General features: G+C 40.1%; 1 protein-coding gene across 6 annotated transcripts in view; it reads left to right on the plus strand.

Moving 5' to 3' along the window:
- The window catches only part of UBR5 (ubiquitin protein ligase E3 component n-recognin 5), a 136,874-nt gene that overhangs the window by 15,012 nt on the left and 94,787 nt on the right, over window positions 1–27,075 (plus strand). The gene's annotated exons all lie outside the window — the stretch shown is intronic.

The raw sequence follows: 27,075 nt of genomic DNA on the forward strand, positions 1-27,075 counted from the left end.
CGGCGGGAAGCCTGCTTCTCCCTCTCCCACTCCCCCTGCTTGTGTTCCCTCTCTGGCTATGTCTCTCTCTGTCAAATAAATAAATAGAATCTTAAAAAAAAAACAGTATTCAGTTAGAAATGATGGGAAAGCCCACTGAATTTAACTATTCTTTGTGATATCCCTAAGTGGTTTATTAAACATTTTCATCACTGTGCAGGGCCATTCTTTAAACTTGACTTTCTTTTACTTTGAGCCTGTGAGTGCCATCTGGGAATGCTGAGAGGTGGCCTCTTTGAAGACAGGCTTATTGTGCTTGGTCTTGGCATTCCTAGTACCTGAGGTGTCATAGTTAGTACATATTTTTATTAGATTAATTTGAACTTCAAAAAACAAAATATTTTAATAAAAATTGATTCTTAGACAACTGTATTTTGACCTTTAGAATAAGGAATGAATTAAGTGTATGGATTTTTTTTTTTTTGCATGTACTATTCCAATAATATTGAAAGATACCATGGTATAACTTCACTGCCCCCTCCCATATTTTTCTTTCTTTTTTTTTTTTTTAAAGATTTTATTTATTTATTTGACAGAGAGAGACACAGCAAGAGAGGGAACACAAGCAGGGGGTGTGGGAGAGGGAGAAGCAGCCCGCAGAGCAGGGAGCGCATGTGGGGCTCGATACCAGGAACCTGGGATCATGACCTGAGCTGAAGGCAGACGCTTAACGACTGAACCACCCAGGCGCCCCCCCCCCATATTTCATGTAGGAGGCCTTCCTTAAATCCTTAAATCCTTGACTGTGTGTGTGTGTGTGTGTGTGTGTGTCTGTTTGTCTGTGTGTGTGTGTGTGTGTGTGTTTGGTTAGGTTGATTTCCCCCCCAACATTCTATTATAAACATTTTCAAACTGCAGAAAAATTGAAAGAATAAACAATAAATTACTTGGTTATACTTCTTCTAGATTCAGTAATTGTTATGATTTTGCCAAATTTGCAAAGTGTGTTTGTGTGTATGTGTGTGTATGTGTATATATATATACACACACACGATAAATATAAAAACTTTGGACTATTTGGAAGTTGCAGTCCTCATGATGCTTTATCTTTTAAATACATGTACTTGTATCTCCTAAAAATCTGGACTTTGTTCTGTACAACCACCATACCATTATCACACCTTAGAAAATGAACAGGAATTCCTTAATACCATCCAAGAGCTGGTATATATTCAAGTTTTCCCCACTTGTCTTTAAAATATCTATATATGGGGCACCTGGGTGGCATAGTCGGTTGGGCATCTGCCTTCGGCTCAGGTTATGATCCCAGGGTCCTGGGATCGAGTCCCACATCGGGCTCCCTGCTCAGTGGGAAGCCTCCTGCTCCCCCTGCTTGTGCTCTCAATCTCTCTCTCTCTCTGATAAATAAATAAAATCTTAAAAAAAAATCTATATATAATAATTGGGTTTATCAAATCAGAATTGTCAAGGTTCACACATTGCATTTGGTTTCATTTGAATTTTGTCTTGGAGTCATTTTTACAAAAATGTTTGCAATTTTTACAAGGGTCACCCTTAGTGATTGAAATATGGAAATCCTTCTATTTGAAAGTGCAATTGTCACTGTTTTTAATTTCATGAACTTTTAATTGGTCTGTGTATACAATTTTCATTTGTCAGTCGTGTATGGGTATTTTGATGAATTTTCTAGTGTTTCTTTTCCTAGACCTCATGAAATCTTGCATCTCTTGCAAGATTTGCAATTTCACTTTGGGTTGGATTTGCATTGGATTACATTGTATTGTCGGATAACATCCCATGATCAGCAACAGCTTGACTCCAAAAGATGTGGAAATGATAGCCAGGTTGTGCAGGGATGTTTGAGACCATTTTAATAAGAGATAAGTGGTTGGTGAACGTTTTGGTCTTGTCGGTTTTTGTTTCCTTATTATGCAGTCTCCTGACTGCAGGGCTGAGGAAATGAGAACAATCTATCAGTATATATTTCATGGTGTGATTGACGGGAGAGCTGGCTTGTCAGTGTTCTATTAGTTACTAGGGAATATAGAAGTGAGGGGTTTTGTTGATGTTACATAAAGATTGGTTTTTATTTTGAGCAAAGATTTGCTCTTCAGGTAAGTCTATGGTTAAATAGATTTGTTAAAAAAGTTACTTGAAGTAAATGTTTAAGGGAGTTCGAGGGTGTAGATAACACAAAGTTTTGTTTTGTTTTTAAACTTAGCACAGTTAAAGGAAACTGCTAAGAAAGGTATCAAAGATGAAGTATAAATGAGGCTTTATTCATAGACCATTGGAACTAGTACCAAAGAAAATGGTGAGGTTTTCTTTGATCTTCATTCTGTTTTTTTATTGAAGTGTCAGAAACCACTCCAAATTGAATGGTGTAAAGCAACAGTCATTTATTATTTCTGGAGATTGACAGTACTGGGCTGGGGGGGGGGTTCTTACTCTAGGTTTCTTATGCAGTGGCAGTCAGGCGGTAGCTGGGAAGACTCAAACGGTTGGGACCTGGAACTGGGCAGGTCCTCCGGCATCTCCACCTTGGGTGGTCTCTCTGTGTGGTCTCTGCAGCATGGAGGCTTCGACATTGTTAGACTCCTTAGGTGGCAGCTCAGAGTTTCAAAAGCATGTGGCCCTGTCCTAAGAGAGAGAGTGCCAAGCTGGACTGCCTTTTTATGCCATGGCTTTAAAAGTCCTGCAGAGTCACTTCTGCCTCATGCCCTTCTCAAGAAGAAGCAAGTCATAAGGCCTGTATTAAAGGGGAGGGTAATTAGAGTCCACATCTTGGTGGGAGCAGTGTTCAAAGGATTTATAGATTTTTTTTTTTTAAAAACCACCTTGACCATTAAAAAAGATGATAAATAGGGGCACCTGGGTGGCTCAGTCGGTTAAGCATCTGCCTTAGGCTCGGGTCCTGGGATTGAGCCCCATGTTGGGCTCCCTGCTCAGCTTGGAGTCCGCTTCTCCCTCTCCCTCTGTTCCCCCCCACCCCCTGCTTGTGCGTTCACTCTCTCTCAAATAAATAAAATCATAAAAAAAGATGATAAACTAATACTTAATCAGAAGGAGATTTGGATGCCATGAAAGTTTTAGAAAAGATTGATACCATGTATTTGAAAATAGAAAAAATGCAGACTTGAAATTTATGGCACTGGACATAATGCATTTTGTGGTAGTAGTAACTATTAATGAACATAATATTTCCAGACAGAAGTACTGAACTTGACAGTTCAACAGTTTAACATTGCAAAGGCCTCACCCCCACCCCCGCAAAGCATCCAGGTCCGAATCACAAGGAAGTCAGTATAATGTGTTCTTTTGACATCACTGGTATTACTCATACAGTCAGGTGGTTGATTGGGTGCATTATTTAGGAAATAATGAAACATTTGATATGTTCTGAGACTTAAAAGATTGCCACGTGGGCTAGTGGTTATTAGTTCTTTACTATAACTGTGCTCAGGTGCAGGATGTATTTCCTGTGAACCAGAATTTTCTTTGGACAAGAGCATCTCAGCTTCATCATCCATTTGATTAGTCAGTTTTAGGACTGAATGTTTCCTATTTGCAGAGACCCATCTGCCCTGAAATGTCTAGGTTTTGATGCTGAGTCTATTTATTTTAATACTCATTTGCATGCCTACTATGTGCCGGCCATTGTACTAGCTATGGTTATGCAGTGGCATTCAAAATAAACCTTAAAGCGAGTTCCAGAAGGAGAGTTGCAAACATTTTTGGGGCAGGGTCATTATGATTGAAATAAAGGCGTTGCTTAACAGTATGATTAATAGGAAGATGATGTCTGTTCGCACATAAAGTTTGTTAGAAGTAGGCCTTCATATTATTTATTTATTTATTTATTAAGATTTTATTTATTTTATTTGACAGAGAGAGCACAAGCAGGGAAAGCGGCAGGGAGAGGGAGGAGTAGGCTCTCCGCTGAGCAGGGAGCCCGATGCGGGACTTGGTCCCAGGACCCTGGGATCATGACCTGAGCTGAAGGCAGCCACTTAACTGACTGAGCCACCCAGGCGCCCCAGGCCTTCATATTATGTCATAGCTTTGCCTGAGGTGGTATTTTGATATTATTTGTGGTCAATTTTAAAGGGATGTTAGTCTTGTGTCGTTTTTCTTGGTGTTTTTGCAGTTTTTGTTAGAGTATGTGATGAAATTGCAGCATCTTTTGTGTCAGGGTGAAAAAGAAGAACTCTGTATTTATTTTGTACATTCAGTACCTTCTGTCATTTTGTCTCTTTCTAATCAAAAGAGGCCTTACTGTTGTCATTAGAAAATGAGGATGCGGGACCGGACAGTTACTAAGGGCCTTCCCAGGTCTAACACTCAAAGCTGGGGAAGAGAGTGGGTAGAAGTTCGGGTTGGTAAAGAGGGTGGGAGGTGTCAGCAAAGTGTCTGTTGAAGTTGATTCATATTTTAGGCTTTCTAGAAGCTGAGACAAAAAAGCAATGGCTGAAAAATAACATTGCTTATTATGTTATAGCAGAGTGAAACTTTTTCTCAATCATGCTCTGAGAAATTCCCAGTGAATCTTTTTTTTTTTTTTTTAAGATTTTCTTTATTTAACAGAGAGAGACAGGGAGAGAGGGAACACAAGCAGGGGGCGTGGGAGAGGGAGAAGCAGGCTTCCCGCCGAGCAGGGAGCCCGATGTGGGGCTCGATCCCAGGACCCTGGGATCATGACCTGAGCCGAAGGCAGCCGCTTAACTGACTGAGCCACCCAGGCGCCCCCCAGTGAATCTTTTTTACATTTAGAGATATTAAAAAGCCCAGTGGACAGCAAGGTTTATATTTGACATGCAAGTTTTCTTTATGTGATTATATTAGGCACCGGTAAAAACTGAAGTTATAATAAGTCCTTGTTTTGTTGAGGCCCTTCTTTAAGGATCGAAGAGTGTAACTTTCTGGGTTACAATTCAAATGTTTAGAAGCTGATCCTGTACATCATGAGGTTTGCATATTTTATTTTATTTTAAGATTTTATTTATTTGAAAGAGAGGGAGAAGCAGACTCCCCACTGAGCGGGAGCCCGCCCCTGATGCCAGCGGCTGGGGACCCTGAGATCAAGACCTGAGCCAAAGGCACATGCTTCACTGACTGAGCCACCCAGGTGCCCCTGAGGTTTGCTCATTTTAAACATTATTTTTAGCGTTGTTATTTCTTACTATGTACAAAGCACTATGGTTTCCAAACATCTCGTTGAGCACTCTGGCAGCACTGTGAAGAAAGTTGAGTTGCAGGAGGTTAAGCGTGCTTCCCAGGCTACACAGCGGGGGAGTGTTAGGTGGGTCTGCAAGCCCAGGACCTTAGTTATTAAGTTGCATCAAGAGGCTCTGTGGCTGAGGCTCACGGGTAGTTTTTATGTGAGCTGAAGTTTTAAACATTCGCTGATAAAAACAAAATGTCATGGTAAAGGCCTGTGCTGTAGCCTTTAAAAAGCAGTCCATTAGCAATTATCTTGTGCCTACAGGAATACATTTTTTTATTGCTTTAAAATGTTGATCTGTTTGCGGAGGACAGGACAGGGTCATCATTGTGTGTCTTTTCTTCCCTCTTGCCTGGGGTTTGTTGGAGGAAAGGGGGCCACCGTATGAAGTGATGCGTAGTCTCGGTGTTCGGTTGAATGTTGGAACTAGCACCATGTTCCATTCCTGAAGCCAGTACGCCAGTACCTGTTCATTAAGCTCTTGCTGCGTCTGTCCTGACGTGCGTGACATGCCAGTGTGTGGGAGGGTGGGCTTGGGGCGTGCAGTAGCGTCACTGAAGTAGTGACACCGAATTGTTCCTATCCCTTTTGTGGTGTTTGGGTGAGAAAGGTTGTGAACAGTTGGTCTCTGGGTTTTTTTTGTTTTTTGTTTTTTTTTAAAGATTTTATTTATTCATTTGAGACACAGAGATAGAGAGAGAGAGAGAGCACGGGCAGAGGGAGAGGAAGAAGCAGACTCCCCGCCGAGTCAGGAGCCCGATGTGGGACTCGATCCCAGGACCCCGGGATCATGACCTGAGCCGAAGGCAGACGCTTAACCATCTGAGCCACCCAGGCGCCCCCTGGTCTCTGGTTTTGTATAACAATTTAGTATTTTTAATCTCTGCAGTACCTACAGTGTACTAAATACACAGATGTGCAAAAAGGTAATCATAGGTCATATCCTGAAGGAGTTTACCTGTATAGTTGGGAAAATAAAATAGATCTGTAAAAAGTAGAATGGCAGTATCAGAGAGAACAGTTCAAAGCAGTAAATGACTAATTGCAAAATTGGATAAATTGATAAGTTCTGGAGGAGGTCAAAAGAGGAAGTGCCCACTGGACCATAGTATCTTAATTATACTTTTTTTTTTTTAAAGATTTTATTTATTTATTTGTCAGAGAGAGAGAGAGAGAATGGATGGAGGGGGGCAGAGGGAGAAGCAGACTCCGTGCAGGACCCTGGGATCATGACCTGAGCCAAAGGCAGACGCTTAACGAACTGAGCCACCCAGGCGCCTTTAATTGTACTTTTTGTAGATATTTCATATATAACTTGGGTAGGATAGAAGTAATTTCAAATGTAATTTGGAGAAGTTGAGATAACCAGGATTTTAATAGATGCCATAGCATCACATGTTTACATACATATGAACTGAGAAGTCCAGTTTTCTCCATGAGCTTCAGTTACGTCTAGTTGGTATTGTTATCAGTCAGGAGATCTACTTCGGATGTCTTGCAGTGCTTTATTTAAAAGGGTATGACAGTAGATATTTGGAGTTGCTCTTTGCTGGCTTCATCCAAAGTGGTACTGCCCATCAGTTAATAGGGTTCTCCCCAAATTCCTTTTTTACCAGTTCCCATTGAGCAGTTGTTGCTGTTGTTTTTTAATTCGGTCAGAAGTGGTAATGACTGTAATAGCAGGGGCAGCTAACATTTTGTCCCCGACTGTGTACTAAGCATATTGTGTGCTACAGTACCCTGTTGGTTCAAAGGTGTAAGTAAAATTTGCCATGATGGCAGTAAATTTGTGGTCTAAACTATTTCTTGGGTGTGTTGAGGAACTCAAAAACCCTTTGTGGATATTTCAGATCCAAATGCTTGATTAAGTTTAAAGGTCAGGCTTTTAAGTCCTGGTTGTTGTGGTTAGGAGTTTTTCTGGCTTGTCTGCTTTATAGACTCTGGTCAAGCCAAAACTCACTAGTAAGAGAGTTTAAAAATAAAGAAGTGTAGGGGTCAAGGTGCTCTAGACTTGCTAATTTCAGGGAACATTTGCAAGGAACTTCTCTAGTTTTTTAAAGAGACCTTTGTCCCTAGGGTTTGTTTTGTTTTGTTTGTTTGGCTCTGTTCCTTGCTCTTGTCCCTTACCCCAGGCTCTTGGCTTTGCTGATATTCAGTCGTCTTGAGAGTATTTTTGTGAGTACTTTAAGGCTGTCGAAAAGTTGCACATACACATTTAAACACAAATAGTACCTTTACTTTTCTATCACTTTTGTAGATGAGACCACAATCACTGCTGGGAGGTTGGTTGAACAAGTGAATCTATTTAATTTTTATGTCTAAAAAGGGAGGAGGATGGAAGTTTTTTTGTTTGTTTCTCACTTAACTGTTTTGGTGACATTTTAAGGAATTTTGGCTCCAGTTTTGATAGTTTGTTTTAAAGAGGTTTTGTTTGTTTTAAAGCTCGTACCTATTCTGTCATCGTGCCATTTTGTTACTTTATTTAGGTGAAAACAAATTGAATTTTTGTCTGTATACTGTTCTTGACTAAGTATATAATTTCTGGTTGGGAATAATTTTTCCTCAAAATTTTGAAGGCATTCCATCATTGTCACATAGCTTACGGTATTTCTTTTGAGGAGTTCAGTGCCATTTTGATAATCCTTTCTACACACCCCCAAAGCTTTTAGGGTCTTCCCTCGATCTCTGTTGCTGAGAAGTTTCATGCCTTTTTAGTATATGTGCTGCCGAAGTGAGCACGAGAAGTTTCATGCTTGATGTAGGTCTTTTCCCCATTCACTGTATTTTGGGTCCCAAACAATTGGTAGGTCTCTTTATTCTGGAAGCTTGTATCTGAGCTTCATTTCCTGGAAATTTTGTTATATTATTTCTTTAATACTTTTTTTTCCCATCCATTTCCTCATTTTTCTTTTTTTCGGGGGGGGGGCGGAGAACTCCTAGTATTTCGATGTTTGACACCAGCTTTGCTACTCTGATTTACTTATCTTTTCTTCCCTAATTTCCATTGCTTTGATTTTTTTTTGCTTTACATTATGTTGAAGCTTTTTTTCTTCTGTTGGGGCAGTTTCCTCAGAGAGGAATCCTGGAAGGTAAGAGTGTGGCTGCAAGCATCTGGGATGGGGGCTGGCTTGCTCCTCATTTCCATAAGTAGCTTTCACTTCTTCCAGTATGCCCATACCTGCCCAGCTAGATATCCCCAGGCTGTTGTTCTGGTTGAATTTCTGTAGTGGGAACAGTTCTGGCAGAGTCTGGAAGGGACAGTCTCCTCATAGGGTGAGGATTTTAATTGCTCCTTATGCAAACTCACAAAAGCCTTCCTGTTTGGGTACTCCCAGACTTAATAAGTTCTTGGTGCCTCCAATTAAAATTGCAGAGTTGGTCTGTTTGTTTTGGATCCCCCCCCCCTTACCCCCTGCCCCCCCGCAGGCTTTAGGTTTCTGTTTTTGTTTTTGTTTTTTTTTTAAGATTTTATTTATTTATTCATAAGAGACAGAGAGAGAGGCAGAGGGAGAGGCAGGCTCCCCGCTGAGCAGGGAACCCCATGCAGGACTCCATCCAGGACACTGGGATCATGACCTGAGCCGAAGGCAGACGCTTCATCTACTGAGCCACCCAGGTGTCCTGTGTCAGTTTTCTCTTATCTGCTGGGTCCTTTGCCACTTCCCTGTCTGCTTTCCAGCTTCCAGAATTTTGTTGGGATCTCTTGCTGGAATGCACTAGCCTTTTCTTTCTCTTTGTCCTTGTAACTTTAAAATTCATTTGTTGTCCTTTTAGAGGATTGCAGGAGGTAGTGGAAAGAAACAAGTTTAATTAGAAGTCCGATACACGAAAATGATTCCTCTTTACTCTAAGTACATTGACTCTCCATCCCCAGTGTCAGTCTGCTGGCGCTGCTGTACGGCAATGCCCTCGACTGGGGACCTTAGACAACAACATTGATTGCTCACGGTTCTGGAGGCTGGAAGTCGGAGATCAAGGTGTGGTGTCGGTCCAGTTTTGGTCAAGGCCTGCTTCTTGGCTCGTGGACGACTGCCTTTGCATTGTATCCTCACGTCAGCAGAGAGCACAGAGTGAGAAGCCCCTCTCTCCTGTCTTCTTATAAGAGCACTAATCCTATCATGAGGACCCACCCAAAGGCTCCATCTCCACCTCCCATTACTTGGGCATTAGAGTTTTACCATATGAATTTGGGGTGGGGGGAGGGCACTAATATTCACTCCATAGCAGCCGGTGTGATTTTTTTAGGGCATTCTCTCTTTAGCTTGTACACATTTCCTGTAATCTCTGCTTGTATGTCTGTGGTTCTTGGCCGTGGCCCTCTTCGCTCTCAGGAGTGGCTTGAAGTGCGCTGTTGGCTTCCCTGTAACCCTTTGTTTGCCTCCTGAAAATGAATATCCCAGGATGTGCAGGCTTAATAATTTTTCAAAATGTACTCAAGCCTGACTCAAAATTTAATTTTGGGAGGCCTCCGTTGGTCTTTGTGGTTGTGAAAAAGGTCCTTCAAAATTCATTATAGTCAGGGCTTGTTTTCTCTTTTACTACCTTCTTTTTGAAATGTTTTCTTATTTTCTTCTTCATCCGGAGAGGAGCAGGAAGAATGATTTTCTTTTACTATGTCTTTTTATTTATTAAGGTTCTTTTCAGACCACTCACGTTGTTCTCTGTAGCCTTCATTTTGTATGATTTCATATCCACACCAGGTAGCCAAGTGCAGGGAGTCTTGTATTGGTGGCCCTTGTTGTATGGGCTGTGTTAACGACGCCCACATCTGGGCGGTGCATTCGTCGTTCTTACTTGTGGTTCCGTCCTGTCAGCTGCCTTCAAGTAGTCTATTTTGATATTTATTCAGTTTTATTCAAAGGGTGATTTTGATTCCTAACAGAGTAATTATTTGAACACAGGAAGGTGGTATATAGTTTGCCTTTTCTTCTTGTAGTGGTATGTTGGCTAGCAGATTGCTCTAGCACTATCCACACTGTTCAGATGACTTGTAAGAAAAATGAAATAAGTCAGATCTTAAAATTATCTTCTTGGCTTCTTGAAGTGTTTTGGAGAGCCTTAATTTTTTTTAGTTGTGTAAGAGCCAAACAGTTTTTGTTGTTGTTGTTTAATAGATAAATCATCATAAATGTTTTCACTTCAATATGCCCCTTTTGTGATGAATCCCAGCACCCTTTATGGCCTATTTCAAAATCCTGATGCCCCTGAAAGCCCTGGCGCTGCTTCACGAAATCTTCTTCTCCCCTTCCCCCCTTTTAAAACTAATCTCTACACCCAACATGGGGCTTGAACTCGACCCCAAGATCAAGAGTCACATGCTCTACTAAGCTGCCTGGGAGTTCCCCTCACGAAATCTAACCCCAAATGAATCCTAGTAATTCTTCTCTTAGTAATTCATGCTTAGAGCACTCCTCTCAGCACCTGGTTATTTTTTATTTGTCTTTCTGTGTGTATAGTTTGTTTTTACAAGTAGATCGTAAACTACTTAAGGTGTGTGGATTGAATCAGTGGGTTTTCAGTGTTCCTTTTATCCTCAGGGTTCCCAAGTGGTAGATCTGTCTTCTGTGGCTCTGGTTCCTGGTTAGGGGCAGTACCCCCAAGCATGGAGAGAGCTCCCTCAGGGGGATCGGTTTGGCTCCTGTCCCTCCCTAGGGTATTCTCTAGTGCAGTTTATTTCCTGTAATACTTCACACCAGGCCTTAGACTCTGGGTGTTCAGGAAGCATTGTTGATTGAACGGGACCCTTGGCAGAAGTGTTATAATGGCAAGAATAGAGGCCTGGACAGCTTTTGTCTCACACTCTCCCTCCCATCTGTAAATTGACAATTACAGGTAAATTGATCTCTACAGTCTGCTGTTTTCTCAAATGGAAAATAGGGACACTATCACATCAATGACTTGATATTAAATACAAAAATCTGTATGTGTTTGTTTTCCTGAAATCAAATTAAGTACAAATTAAGTACAATTATGTGCTGGTACAGTTTCTAAGAAAATTTTCAGAGTCCATGACAATTTAACCAGTCCATGGTTAGAAAGAAATATGTAGATTGTTTTTACTACTTCTTAAATTTTAAATTAACCTTTTTATGAAGTATTGGTAATAGTGGCTTTTTCCCTAAATCTTACTTGGCAAAGTGAAAAGTTGACAACCTTATCTTTGTCTTTGTAATTTTTTTTTAAGATTTTATTTATGTATTTGTCCAGAGAGAGAGAGAACACAAGCTGGGGCGGAGGGAGCGGCAGGCAGAGGGAGAGGGAGAGGGAGAAGCAGGCTTCCCGCTGAGCAGGGAGCCCGATGCAGGCCTCGATCCCAGGACCCTGGGATCATGACCTGAGCCGAGGGCAGCCGCTTAACCGACTGAGCCACCCAGGTGTCCCTGACTTTATAATTTGAAGAAAATTTTATTTATCTGTTAAATCCAGAAGTCAGAGATAACATGCTTTATACCTTAAAAAGAAAATCTGTGACACCCCTTTGGGGACAATTTTCTGTATATTTATTTGTTAGCTCAAGCTTGTTAATGTATCTTTTCCAAAGTTTCTGGCTTTACTAGTATTCTATCTGCTTGAACTATCAGCTTCTGATAGAGGTACGTTAAATTTCTCACTGCAGTTGACCATTTCTCAAACGGTCAGTTTTTACTGGGTATATTTTTGAGGTTATGGTATTAGGAGCATTCAAATTTATGAATGTTAAATGTTCTTGGTGGATTATTCCTTTGATATATAGTATGTCTCTTCATTCCTGTTAATACTTTCTTTCCTTTACTCTGATAATTTTTGACTTTTAATTGTGAGATGAACAATTTGATTAAGTAGATTTATTTCTCCTGCTTGAATTTCATATCTTCTGAGCCTTTTTTCTGCTGCTTTTTTCCCCTTCTGTTAGAGTCCTAGTTTTCTGCATTCCCTTCCCTTTTTCCTCCCTCTTGGTTTGGAAGCCATAGATTGTATTTCTGTTCTTTTAGTGGTTACCATTAAAATTTTCAACTGCAACATTTTCGAACGAAACAGGCAGCCCAATTCCAGCTTCCACAAGGAATCTGGCTCTGGTACCCGTTCTCTCACTGGGGAGTACTTTTAGCTTTCTTTCCCTCCCGAGAAGATGTTGATCTTGTGTGTGGTCTCCGCTGAGTCTTCCGGTTTTCTGTTTTCTGCACTTGTCCTTCATGGCTGTATATTTAGAGGAGGGGAGGTTTTCGCAGAGTGAACTCACTGTACCAGCTCTGCTCTACTCATTTTCCTCCCCTCTGGTCTGCATACCTGTACATCATAGTCACTAGATACTTGTTATACGTTGTGTTATACTTTGTTTTAGTTTTAGCCACTTTACTTTTTTCAGCTTCAGATGGAAAGGAGAGAAGGAACAGGACCACCCAAATCAGTGGAAGGCCTTTTCACTGACTGTCCTCCTCAGGCTTGGTGGAGTGCTCAGTGTTATGAGGAGGGAGATATAGAGAACTTAGTCCAGGACAGAGCAACTGTGTAGGGTCCCAGTGCGAAGTGCTCATCTTTCCGAATTGTATTCTCATTGTAGGCTGGCTCCATTTTGTTAAGCTTGTTGGCTGTTTTGCTCTGTCAGCATTCAAGTAGTATAAAGATGCCACTTATTTTTGTGGGAAACTGGAAGACTGTACTATATGTTGTAGCTGTGATGATGGCGACCAAGTTTTGCAAGCTTTCCTGCTCTAGCCCAGTGCTTGCTAGGGCAGGTCTGCAACGGGATGGGAGTGACTCTGAAGAGCGCCAGGCTGGAGGCGGTTTTGTGTCCGGATATACTCACTCGTTACTCCGCCGTCTTCTCCTGTCGTGGGATCGACGCTCAGTATGCCCAGAGGAGGTAGCTGATCAAACCAGTCAGCCTGCTAGGGCCTGGTGCTGCAAGATTGAGAACTTCGTTCTCTGGCTGGTATGCAGTTTTCAGGCATTAAACAAAAGCACGGGGAAAGAGTTGAGCAGTTTGGGGATGAATTTACCGTTTGCGGATGATAATTAGGGCTTGGTAGGAGGAGGCTGATGTCCTTCATAATCTTCCCCAGGGTTAGCCCTTTTCAAGTATCATTATGCACACGCTGTCTGAAAGCACTAAGTGTGCGTGTGTGTGTGTGTGTGTGTGTGTTAAGTGGTTGAGAGATGAACAGAGTGGGGACTGAGATGGGGTGCAGATCTCTGTCAGTGATGTCAGTCTGGAAATTGGAGACTGCCAGTTGAGTCAACCTATATTAGTTTGAGCGTTTATTGTAAGACAATGGGAAGCATTTACTGGTGGATTTCTGGAGGCCAGACTTGGGAGCCAGGCCTGCGCGGTGGCGGCTGTGTTGCCGGAGAGAACTTTGTATTCATTTGTGCTCCGTAGTGAGAAAACAAAAGGGATCTGGTAGAGCTCTTAAATGTGACCCTGCAGTTTTGTAGTTTTGACATTTGTGTGACTCCTTCGGTTTAGCTCTCCGAATTATACGTAAAGGAAGGCTTTCTGGATGAGAGGTCCAGTGTTAAGAACCCTTAGTAGGTGCAGATTTCAAAGAAGTCGTTTGATACAGCTTTCGGACCCCCTCTGGGTACACTGATGAACATGCTCTTACTAATAAGTGGAGTTGTTGGGCAGTTTGATTGTAAAGCTTACTTGATTAGTCTGGCTTCATGAGAATAAAGATGCCCAGCAATGTCTGCTTATATTGTAAAAGGAAAATGATACTGAAATCTATTACTGCCTCTTAAAAGTAGGTAATATAGAATCATATAGATCTTCTCTTTTTCCACTTTAAGGAATAAAAGTGCCTATTGCCATATTATTTGGATTTAAAAATGATCTGCTGGGGGCGCCTGGGTGGGTCAGTTGTTGAGCGTCTGCCTTTGGCTCAGGTCATGATCCCGGGGTCCTGGGATAGAGCCCCGCATTGGGCTCCCTGCTCTGCGGGAAGCCTGCTTCTCCCTCTCCCACTCTCCCTGCTTGTGTTCCTTCTCTCGCTGTCTCTCACTCTCTCTGTCAAAATAAATAAATAAAATCTTAAAAAAAAAAAAAAGATCTGCTGTAGGTAGTTGCATTTTTTAACAATATAATTTTAGGCAGAGTAGGATTGTTTATGCTATTTGCTTTTTTTTAAATCCTTGAAGCTGATTAAATAGTAAGAAAATTGGGACATAGTTTTGGTTTAGGTAAAGAGAAAAGACAGTAAAGACAGCCTGTCACTGTTTTGGGGAGGCTTTTTGTGTGCTAGGTACTCTCTAGGGTTCTGGGGTAGAGAGATGGTCTTTGCCTCAGGAAACTTGGATCTTACACCAGTGTGTTCTGGTTCCCCAAGATCTTACTAGAAAAAATGACCTGATCATGTTCAATTTCAGTGTGGGAAGCACAAGATTAAGCATAGTTAAATGGGTTTCTTTATTGTAGGACTTATAAAACTCTAATAGAGGTATGTGAATTGTGAATTTCTGAGAGTGAGCTATCCTAAGCAACATTTCAAGTTTCTAATACTTGAAATAGTAGGGTTATTAATGTCTCCCTAAATGGACTACTGATCTTATGACTATTTTAAGCAATCCTTACGTGTATTCGTGGTCTTTAAGAGTAGTGTTTTTCAAAGTTAATTAATCACCAGAATCACTTTGGGTACTTAGAAATTTAAAAAAAACCCAAAAAACATTTGAGTTGATAATACGTTTATGTGGTTTAAAATTCAAAAGTGTACATTGGCACACAGTGAAAAGTTCCCTCTCTGCTCTGTGCCCTAGCTGCCTACTTCCTTTTCTCATAGGTGACTAATGTTAGGCCTTTCCGAACTATTTCATGTGTATGCCATAACTTACTTAGCCAGAATATCAGTCACTGAGCCTTGTATTTGGAGATCTCTGATTTAGTAGGTTTGGGTGGGGACTGAGAAATGTCTTTAAAAATGTTCCCTAGAGATTGTGATGATTAGCTAGATTTAGACACTATTATTTAAGATGGTACACATTACTTTTACATGTGGCGTATTATCCGATTCTTAAGAAAACTTTGAAACAGATAGGGTGACGACCATTTTTAGCAGAGGTGGAAACACGAGAGCAAATGTTAAATGACCTACTCAAGGTCATGCTCTGTCTTTTAATGGTGGAGCTGAGTCTCAAAACCCAGGGCTGTTTGCTGGTATCTAGGTAGGACTGGGCTGACACTCAGTTTGACTTCATGGCTACGATGCTGGTGATTGGCTAAATAAACAACAAAACCAGACAAAACATTAATATGGGCATTTATATCTGATTCTTCCTATTTTGATACCAATTACATGTTAGAATATTTTATTGGATTACTTGCCAGTAGATGTCCAGTGACCAGACTTTCTCTGGTTTGCATTTCAAGGCCCGTAGCCTGTTAGACTCATGTTACCAGTTTCAGGCACCAAAACAGGAGGCTGCACACAGACTTTTATCTGTAATGTTGCTTCCTGATGAGCTCTCTTTCTCTCTTCCCTTTGCTTCCAACTTCCTTTGGGCCCCTTCAGCTCTTTTCCCTAACACCAACCCAGATTAAACCACAGAGGAGGGAAGGAGGAAAAAAAGAGACCCTCCTCTGGGTGGAGGGTACTGAGAGAGTATACCAGGCTGTGGAGTACTGCGAGGTTTTCCTCACTGATAAACTCTTTCTGTAGAATGAATGAATCCTGAAGAAGGAGTTTCACAAGTTTCTTATGGTATTGCAGGGGCGTTTGAATTAGGGCAGAGCCTCCAGGGGGTTATTTTGTAGGACAACATTCCTTTGGTGTATTTTAAAAAACCTAGCCTCATAATATTGGTCACATAAGAGAACATCTAAAAATCTTTAAAAATAGCTATGAATCCATCATTTTGAGGCAGTGTAGGACTTAGAGCCAAGACATATGAATGTCCATTCATTTGGTCAGCCACCCGTCCATCGGCACATGGTTAGGAAGGATTTACTATGTGCCAGGTGGTAGGGATTTAGAAGTAAGTAAAACATGTTTCTTGCCTTCTTAGAATTTGTCAGGCGGTGAAAGAGACAAGTATTTCATCAAACGAATAGTTATATCATATGAAGTGCTCTGGAGGAAGTGTGCCCCAGGTCTAAAGTGGGATTCAGAGAAAGGCCTAGGTTAGCCTGGAGTGAACGGTGAGTTAAGGTTTCCCACAGGTTGTTTCAGCCTAGCCTTGAGGGCCTAGTAGCTAGATGTGTAAAAGCAGTGGGGTATAATTACTCTAGGCTGAGGGAATAGATATGTTCAAAAAAAATAAGAGAGTAGTTTATGAGTATAATCTAGTTAAGGAATTGTGAGAGTATAGTGATGTTTGGAGTATAGAATGCTCTGGAAGAGTGAAGAGATAGATTGGAGGGGTAGTAGGGGCAAGAAGAGGAATCTCTCATGCTTTGTGAAATAAGAACCCTTGCACAGGAAACAAAGGAATTATTGTGCATATACAGATTTCTAATACCAGGAATTCCCAGACTTAGCTCTCATTCCCTGGATCCCATTCCCTGGATCCTCAGGTTCCTACCCTTGATCTCAGGATTTGAAATGGGCCCTATTTAGTTTGGCAACCAGTTAAGCCAGAACTTGGTGGATTTGAGCAGCAAAATATAGCAAGCTATCCAAGGATGAAGAATATAAATACAGTTCAGTGATGTTCATGGCTGTCATTTATTGAGCATTTAAGTGCTTGGCTCTTTCCAAGGTACATCACAAAATTACCTTTAATCCTTCTAGCAGCACTACCAGACAAGGGGTTTTATCCCCATTTTAATAGACCAAGAGACCTTCCAAGTTCTGGGAGGTTTGAGTAAGCTTGCCCAAGGTTCCAGAGCCAGTTAACGGCAGGGATGGAATCAAACCCAGGTTGGTTTGTCTGACAGCACAGCTCATCTTTCCCGGCCCCGTGCCCCTCGCAAGACTGCAGCTGTGGTTCCTAGGGCAGATGGAATGGCGGCTCAGGAATGTCAAATGACCATTTCAAAAGCAGTAAAACTGCAATTTCATCTTTGATGTTAATGTTATCAAGATCCCTTGGTTAGGAATATAACCTAATTGTCTTGTTTCTGTGGGAAAGTCAGATTTCATTACAGGTGTTTTACTTCAGTTTACAATTCTATCTCAAGGATCATGTAACTTGCCAAATGGCAGTAGTTATACTAGGATGAGTATCCGTTATCTCATGACAAGTTCGATTTATATGTAGAGTTGAAATTGGGATTATAATGATTTGAATACCTTACCTGCATCTGGCAGATACTTTAATGAATGATGTTGTGGATATTCAGAATGTAGATATGGCCTAAGGGTGAAGAAAACCAAGAATTTTCTCTTGAATTTTTGGTTGGATGCTAGCAACACTTTTTGGATGGTAGCTCAAAAGAAGTCTCATCCTGTTAGCATGTTTTGATTCTTGTCTGTGTGTATAGTCTTACTGTTACCAAGATGGAATTAGATAGAAGGACTTGACAAAAGAAATTGTCAAGAAAAATTAATGTATAAAGGCCATATCTTGTATCTTTTTCTACCAAAGTTCTTGTCCATTTGGCATGTGTATTTCCCTTTTCCTGTTTTGAATGGAGCTGAAAATAACGTGGTATTTTGGCTTTAAAGGAAAATGACTCATTTTGTTGTGTTCGGCATTTCGTTTCTCAGACATGTGTTTGGCTTTTCAAATGGCACAGGAGTTTGGAATTTTGGTCTCTTTTTCATTTTATTAGGAACAATGTTATTTATGACACTACATAGGAGTTTGTAAGCAGGATATTTTCCAGGTTAGGGGAAGAAATTATTTATGAGTGGGATGCCATTTTTTTTCCCCCCTATGCTAGTTTACAGAGCATTTCTGTAAAATGAATTTCCTTATTTTAATTTTATAGAACTCTTAACAGTTTTAACTGAAAACCATTTTAGGGGAAATAGTTTAAAGAATTTCCCATTTTAAAAAATGTGTATCATTTCATAAATTTATAGTATTTATTTAGAAACTTCTTTTCTTTTTGGTCTTGAATGCATCTTGAAGGTGAATGTACTGTATCATTTTCTTAAAGTGAACACATTATATAGACTAGCATTTGTCGTCTCCATAAGCATGAAGTATATATATAAGTCCTACCTATAATTGTCATTTAGGAAGCTGACAGATGGATTTTCCCTCTATAAAAGCCGTCATTTGTGTGATTTGGGGTCTTTTAATAGTAAAGTCAGATGTTTGCTGCTAGGCTTAGTACTCTTTGGGTAGGCAAAAAGTGAGAAAAGTCAGAACACTATTTTAGAAATTGTAAAGTCAATTTAAAGAAATAAAATGTGGTTATGACTTACGGCTGAGCAAAGATATATTAGGGATCACTGTACATGCTGAGATTTGAATTATAAAACTGAGCAGATTCCTCTTCACCAAGCAAATACCTTTTTCAGGGGTTGGGAGTCCATATCACTGGCCTCAAACCCAGATGCCTACAGGTGCTTGGTACCTCTAGGTAAGGGTGCCTCTAGTCACCATACGGGAAAGTAAGTGCAGTTGCTCGATCTTCTCTTTCAAAAGAAGCTAAAAACCTGAAATTCTGTGCGAAATTCTCCCCAAGTTTAAATGTTGGCCAAGACTCGTTAAAAATCTTTAAAAAATTTAAAATGCCGTGTGATTCAATATCATGTGTACATCTGTAGGCTGGCAGTTTGTGACATCTTGAGGCTTCTCCTGCCCCCTTCTAGTAATTAACTGTAGCTTTTGCATTCAGATCTTAAAGAGACTCTTCTGTATCCTTGCCCCCACTGCCTTCTCTTCCCGTGTTGAAAACCACTGGTAAGGGGGGCACCTGGGTGGCTTAGTCCGTTAGGCGTCTGCCTTCGGCTCAAGTCATGATACCACTGGGATGGAGCCCCGCCTTGGGTTCCCTGCTCAGCAGGGGTCTGCTTCTCCCTCTCCCTCTGCCCTTCCTCCCTGCTTGTTTTCTCTCTCTCTCTCTCTCTCTCAAGTAAATAGGAAACCACTGATAAGTCAATTACAGTCACTTAATGTCTTTTCATGGGATTTTAATAAGGGAGGCACTATTAAAAATATTAATATGCTTTATGCTACTTCATGCTACTTTATGGTGCCATTTTATTTTATTTTATTTTATTTTATTTTATTAAGCTTTTATTTATTTGAGAGAGAGAGCGCATGTGAGCACAAGCAGGGAGAGTGGCAGGCAGAGGGAGAAGCAGGCTTCCTGCTGAGCAAGGAGCCTGATGGGGGACTCCATCCCAGGACCCTGGGATCATGACCTGAGCCAAAGGCTACAGTGCCATTTTGTATCTAAACAGAATCATGCATGGGTAAATGACTTAATCAGAGTACAAGACAAACCAGTGGGTTTTAGTATAACAATATGGAAAGTTCATTGATAGGGCTTCAGATTCCACATTGCAACCAACCTTTAAGAAACTATCACTTGCTAAGTTTTGGTGTAGTATCAAAGAATAGCTGTAATTTTAAAACTATTTTAAAAGTATATAATTATTTGGTTGACATAGTGGCTATGTTAGTAAGATGAATGAACAGGTATTTTTTCCAACATTGATTTAGTATTGGCTACTTTAATGGCACTGCATTTTTTATTACTTTTATATTTTTTATAGTATATTTTATAGTATATTTATTACTGTTTATATTTTAGAAGGGAGTACTGCCATTCTCAAAGTGTGGTCTGCAGACTCTGGATCTCTAAGACCTTCTCATGGGCTCTGAGGTCAAAACTATCTTCATAATAAGGGTGCCTGGGTGGCTCAGTCAGTTAAGCGTCTGCCTTCAGCTCAGGTAATGATCCCAGGGTCCTGGGATGGAGCCCCATTTTGGCTCCCTGCTCAGAGGGGCATCTGCCTCTCCCTCTCCATTTGTCCCTCCCCCCTGCCTTGTGCACTTGCTCTCTCTCTCTTTCTCAGATAAATAAATAAAATCTTTAAGAAAAAACTATCTTCATAATAATACTGAGACTTCGTCTTTTTCACTGTTTGGAAATTTGTGCTATTGTTCAAAAGCAATGGCAGGTAAAATACTGGCTTCTTAGCACAAATCAAAGTAGTGGCACCAAACTGTATTGAAAATTATTGTATTCTTCACTTTTTTGCACTTGTAGGAACAGCCAGTTTTCACTCAAAGGGTGTCTTTGATGAAGTGGTAAAAATTACTAAATTTTATTAAATCTTAACCTTTGAGTGTATATTACTTTAATATGCAGTGTGACAAAATGAAAAGGACGTTGGTTGTCTTGAAGAAAAACACTTCTGCAGTTGTTTTAGATGCAAGCTGAACTAGCTCCTTTCTTCAGGAACACTTATTTTACTTAAAAGACTTGGGTATTTCACAGAGATTTCCTCAAAAATGACCATAGTGAGCCTGTCACTTCAAGGGAAACAACTGAAGCTGTTTGTTGCTAGTGATAAAATTAAACTTTCAAGCAAAAATTAGAATTTTGGGAAATTTGTATCCATCATTGTGAGTTTAACAGACATGATTTTGTAAGTCAGCAAACCATTATTTTCCATATGAGCAGCGCATGCTGTTATAGACTTGCACGTGGGCAAAAGAGTTGATAGGTTTCAGAAGGTTTCACATTGCTCCCAACCTTTAAGGAATGATCACTTGTCAAGTTTTGGTGTAATATCAAAGAACGTCCACAGTGATCTGTAAGGGGTATTAAAATATCGGGGCCAGCTCTTCACATACTTCAACCAAAACAATGTACTGTGACGTACGGAACGCAGAAGCAGATCTGAGAATCTGGCTCTCTTATATTAAGACCAGTAATAAAGAGGTCTGCAAAAATGTAAAACAGTCCCCTATCACAAATAGTTTTGGGAAAATAGTTACTTTTCATAAGGTAATTTTTGTTTATGTAATGAGTTTATTATTTTTGAAATAAATATTCCAAAATTTTCTTGGTACTTAATATTATAAATATCAGTGTTTGTGGGGACCTCAATTTTTTTAAAGATTTTATTAGAGAGAGAACACAAGTGGGGGGGGGCAGAGAGAGAGAGGGAGAAGCAGGCTCCCCACTGAGCAGAGAGCCTGATGCGGGGCTGGATCCCAGGACCCTAGGATCATGACCTGAGCCGAAGGAAGCCGCTTAACTGAGCCACCCAGGCGCCCCTGGGGTCCTCAGTTTTTAAGAGTGTGAAGTGGTTCTAAGATAAAATTTAAAATTTTAAAATACATTATGAGGGGTTAAGAAGAGAGGCTGTTGGGAAGACTCTTAAGGAATATTTGGGGAGGTGAAAAATATGCATCCAGAGATTCTGATTTACTTTTAGAGAAAACCCTTTTATAGGAGATACAAAGAAATAAACTTAATGGTCTCAGTGTTCTTGAGGCCTAAAATCTTTTGTTTCTGGTAAATTTTTAGTCTCTCTTTGGCCTTTACCATAATCTTATTCCTTGGTTACTTAGTGTTAAACTTTGAAGTTTTCTCTGGTCAGCTGTGACATGAGAAAAATTAAGGACAAAATAGTTTTTAATATAGCTAAATTTGTTTAGTTTATATTTAATCTAAAATTATGGCCTCCTTACATTTTTGCCGTGAAAATGAGGTGTAGTGATTTTTTTTTTTTTTTAAATGTGTGTGTTGTCCAAATAGCTACCTTGCTTCTCTCATTATTCATCCAGCCCCACTCCCATTTACTGTTCTGGAAATCCTGAAGCTGGGGAACCCATGATCAGGGTTAAATTCAGATAGAGGCAGTACAAAATGGATTTCAAAGAATGTATCTGAAAGTTGAATGTCTCTAAGTCAAATTTCAGACATACAATGAGTCTTTCATAATCACAAAGATGGAGAGAATTATCCCTAATGTGTTGGTGCTTCTTGCTTGCCAACACAGCCCTAATTGTTCCAGGTTCTTCCCAGTCATCCTCAGTCCCATGGGTCAAGGTAGCTCTTAATATTTAAGTCATAACACAGAGTTGGGTGGGTAGCAAGAAAGGTTTTATCCCCTTCATAGAAGAACAGATCTCCAGTGTAGCATGAGAAGACTCAGTTGACCCCTTCCATTTTATACCCAAGACCTCCTAAAGAGGATTCCCTGTAAACATGCCTTAGATGGTTTGCTGTTGGCTTGCTCCAGGACTGTGTGAAAAGGGGTTTTGGGTTGGATGCTCTCCGGACTGGATTGAATAAGGCAGCACCAGATTTTCATTTATCTGCTGGGGCTGGGAATGTGCCTATTAGATGCTGGCACAAGTAAATGACCATTTCAAAAAATACCCTCTGCAGCTTTGCCCAAAGCAAAGCCTCTTCTCCCAGTGACAATGGCCGGCAGGTGGGACCACCACATGATAGCTTGAATTTATTGATGTCAGTGATAATGTTGAACAGATGACATGCAAAGAGACAGTTCAGTGGTGGCAGTGTAGATGGTATGGTGTGACACTTGTATTAAAGAACAATGTGAAAGTTAAGGACTGACTGCCTGTACTTAGGAAAGTGCAGGGTGATAGAGCAGAAAAGACTGGAAGCTTGACTCCTATCTCAGCCATCTATCTAGCAACATAGTTGCTCCAAAAAAAAAAAAAAAAAAAAGGTAATTTCATTGCTTCTTGAGTTTTAGGCTTTAAGATTTAGAGTTTTCTTTTGGGGAAATGCCAGAAATATTCTTACAGTATTTCTTTTTCTACAAGAAAATAATCTGGGCACAGATTTTTAATGTATGATTTAGTGTTTTAGGTAACCTTTACTGTTGGCTGTTGTTTCTTTATATGGATTATTAAGCCCTTTGCTCCAAAATAAAATGATACAGATATGTAAAAGTTTTATTCCATGGATGGATAGGTAGAGGTTGGAGTGAGGTCACTTTAAAGGCAGGTTGCTCATATTATTGGGTAAGTGGTGAGTTACTAAATGTTCTCTTTATGGTAACTGGTCTGCTTATAAGAGCTAATATGGGCAACTATCCTAAAAGAAACCTGTATATTTGTACTTTTCTTGCCTGTTTTAAACTTTAGTTTGAGGTGGAAGACCTGGGGAGTTAATTTTGTTGAGATTAGATCAGGAACCTTTTCTTCCTCTAAAATGGATTGTATACAAGTATTATTCTCCATTTTTCACTGTTGGAACTGTATCTAAAGACGTGGAAGAGTGGGGAAAGACTTGGTTTTCTTACTGTCTCTGAAGCCATTTCAGACGGAAACAAATGAACACAAAGTAGACACGAAGGTCCTCTAGGAGGGAGAAGCTGTCCACTTCTGCAGGAAGAAAAGTAGGGCTATCGGGACAAATTCATGGAGGACGTAACACTTGAGCTGGGCCTGAAATAAGTAGGAATGAGACTGGAAGAAATGTACTTTTGGCAGATTGTCAACTTTTCCACCATTAGGGTGATTGCTACAAACATGAAACATGGGCAGGTGTACCTGGTCCTACACTTCCAGATACATGAAGACTGTCATCTTGTAGAAGGTGGGGTGTCAGGAATATCTTTCTGTCCTGGAGAATTGAAACCTTTTCGGGATCTAAACATACCTAAATTTTTTTTCGTTTTAGAAATACAGCTAAAAATCCATCAGGTTTCATTCAGTTTAGGGGTATGTATGTATGAACATGCAGGTGTGGTACATGACAGGTAGACAGAATTCGAAAACCGACGGACCTGCACTGATGCTGTTCCCAGTTGAGGATCGGTGAGAAGATGAATTATATTTGAAATTATAATGTTAAATTTGGGGAAAAGGAGACTGAACTTACAGGGGATTTTCAGGGCAGCGGTGAAATATGTTAGATTCCAGCAGGTTACACTTTGATTTCTTGTCTCTTTTTAAACATCAGTTTGCTGTTACCCTACCTTGGTGCTTTAAGAAAAAGAAAATCCAGCATCTGAATCTGTAAAATGCCTATAAATTTAAAGGAATGAAATAGGTTATTGAATTGGAATATAGAATAAATCTTTGGTGTAGGAGTACTAAGGATTGTCAGAAGCTTGTTGTTAACCTATCCATTGTGTGTTATAGCCACCTCACAAAGGCTTGCCTACCTGTCCCTGAATGAGATTAAATGCTGAGTTATGAGGTTATTTTGTAATGTTATGCTGTACTCTTCAAATTGTTTTCCATCTCACAGCCACATGTAAAGATTTATTCTGAAATGGAATTTGGTGAGTTCTAGGGTACTTTTCCTTTTATTTTAAAAAACAAGGGAGACTTGTTCATGTTGCTCCTAGAGGAAATATAGTTAATGACTTTAAGCATTGTGAGCTTTTGGAGAAAGATCCTTTAAAGTAGATGAGTGCCTAATAATTATGTAGAGACATTCAGTTACTTAGTAATTGAATTGAATTCTGTGATTTCCGTGTCTGCTGAGGACTCTATAATGTAAAAGGAGGAACTCAGTACTCTTTTATTTTTATAGTTTTTTGTTTGTTTGTAGGTTTTTTGTCGCTATGGTCTGGGATTTATGCTTAGGGTGCCAATTTAGTCCTGATAACTGTTTTGAGATTTGCAAGCATGATATATTTTGTGTAAATTTTGGGGACTGAATTTAAGAAATTTAAAAAATCTGGTTTTTTGGGGAAACATCCTAAATGTCCGTGTAAAATCAGTTTGTATGTGAAAGTTTCAGATGGGTTAGATGAAATGGAATATGACAGTAAGTGCTAGTCCCATATAAACATTATATATGTATCCCCACTGATAATATTTGCTTTTCAAACATTCATAAGAATTCCAGGACTAAAAAGAACCAGAGATGACTATTAGTCTTCCCTTATATAGATGAGAACCTGAGACTTAATGGGCTCAAATGAGCCCAGTTAGTAGTAGATGAGCTGGGAGTAAGCTCCAGATTTCTTTTTACCCAGTGGGCATTGTTTCCAGTACAAATGGGTGTACATTTCAGATGTGGTTAGGAGTCCACCATGATTTTTGAGATTAGAAAATTGAATTGAGGGCAGTGACTCTGTCCCCTAGTGGCCTGAAATTTGCTGTCGAGTTCTTGACTTCATACTTCAGCATTTTTATGTTTTCAAAGCTTATTTTGGTGTTACAAATATTGTGTACGTGGAATGGTATTTGAAAACATGAGAGCAGCATTTAATATTTAATCATTTGCCCGGTTTTGAAAAGGCTTTGACAAATTTTATCTGCCCCCAGCTCCCTTTCCTCCCCGTAACTTTATACTTTGTGAAAGCTCTCAAGACCTTGTTGGGCGAAGAGAAAGGAATGGGAATGAATGGGTTTAGTTGTCTGCAGGAAAAATGTACCTTCTCGGAGTACTACTGTGGTTTTGGGGAAGTAAACCTTTCTTAGCCTTTTCCCTCCAGCTCTACTCCTGCGTCTGCTCCAGGATTCTGAAGGCCATTGTTTGGAGCCTCCCAGTTTAGTTTATCCCCATTTTCTAGTTGGCCTTCTCTCAGAGCTCATGAACCCCACACATGGTGGGTCAGGTGCTCTTCTTTGGGAGTGAGAATAAAGTCACCAGTGAGTGGGAGAGAAATTAAGTATGGCATCATTTGAAAGTTATTGCTTAGGAGTAAGATTCAGAATTGGCAAAAAAACCTGTATATATGTTAGTGTTTGAAAGATGTTCCTCAGCATTAAACAAAGAATAGAATTTATAGGATAAAATAAAGTTGAGAGACAGTTGGGTCCTGCTAGAATCTCTTACTGAAATAATTAGGTCATTTGCCCATTTATATAATAAATGATTTATGGCAGCTTTGAATCCTAAACTGGCTTTAAGCTGCGATTTATTTTCGGAGTATGTATATCACTTTCATCTGTTAGTACAAATGATTGAAATTTGATTTTATGTATTTTTGTCACTTTTTTTTTAAGATTTTATTTACTTATTTGACAGAGAGAGACACAGCGAGAGAGGGAACACAAGCAGCGGGAATGGGAGAGGGAGAAGTAGACTCCCCGCTGAGCAGGGAGCCCGATGCGGGCTCGATCCCAGGACCCTGGGATCATGACCTGAGCCGAAGGCAGACGCTTAACGACTGAGCCACCCAGGCACCCCTATTTTTGTCACTTTTTAGAAAGTAAAATTCATGGAATTTCCTGTTTAAGAAAATGTTTTTTTTAAAGATTTTATTTATTTGGCAGAGAGCATGCACGCACACAAGCAGGGGAGCTGCAGGCAGAGGAGAGGGAGAAGCAGGCTCCCCGCTGAGCAGGGAGCCTGATGTGGGGCTCGATCCCAGCACCCTGGGACCATGACCTGAGCTGAAGACAGATGCTTAACTGACTGAGCCACCCAGGCGCCCCCATGGAATTTCCTGTTGATTGAATGTTTTAATTTTTTTCTATTGCTTTCTAAAATTCTGTTTATTTTTAAGAGAATCATCTATGAAAAAATTTTGAAAGATTAGGCAGTTGTTTTGGTAACTTGATAGACTCAAACTCTTACAATCTCTGCGTTTGATTACATCTTTACATTATAAAGTGAGTTCCTTAAGTTGACCGAAGGGTCTAGTTTAAATGAGTATTACAATATTTTGTATTAATTCAAGACCGTTTTCTTGAGATAAGCAGCAAAATCGTAATAGATAATATGAGTTAATATCTTTTAGTTATGCAGCCCCTTGAGATTTTTTGAAGCATATTTGATACTCTTTTAGAATTGGGGGGAGGTGTTATCCTTGTTTTGTAGATACGGACATAGAGGTCTTCATTTGTGTAGTTTTGTGTCAGAAGGCCCTTCAGGAACTGAGACTGTGTCTTAAGTCAATTAAGCTTTCAGGCTTTTTCTGCCCCATTTTGTTAAATTCTTAGTAGATTTATGCTACCCTAATATCTTCATTTTATGATATACATGTACATTACATTTAAGAATCTCTTGGCATATATAGCACAGTGTTTAAAAAAAAAAAAAATGGCTTCCATTGGTGTTGGTTCAGGTACCAGCTCTGTTGCCA

This window comes from Halichoerus grypus, chromosome 5, assembly GCF_964656455.1.
Source record: "Halichoerus grypus chromosome 5, mHalGry1.hap1.1, whole genome shotgun sequence".
NCBI classification, from domain to species: domain Eukaryota; kingdom Metazoa; phylum Chordata; class Mammalia; order Carnivora; family Phocidae; genus Halichoerus; species Halichoerus grypus.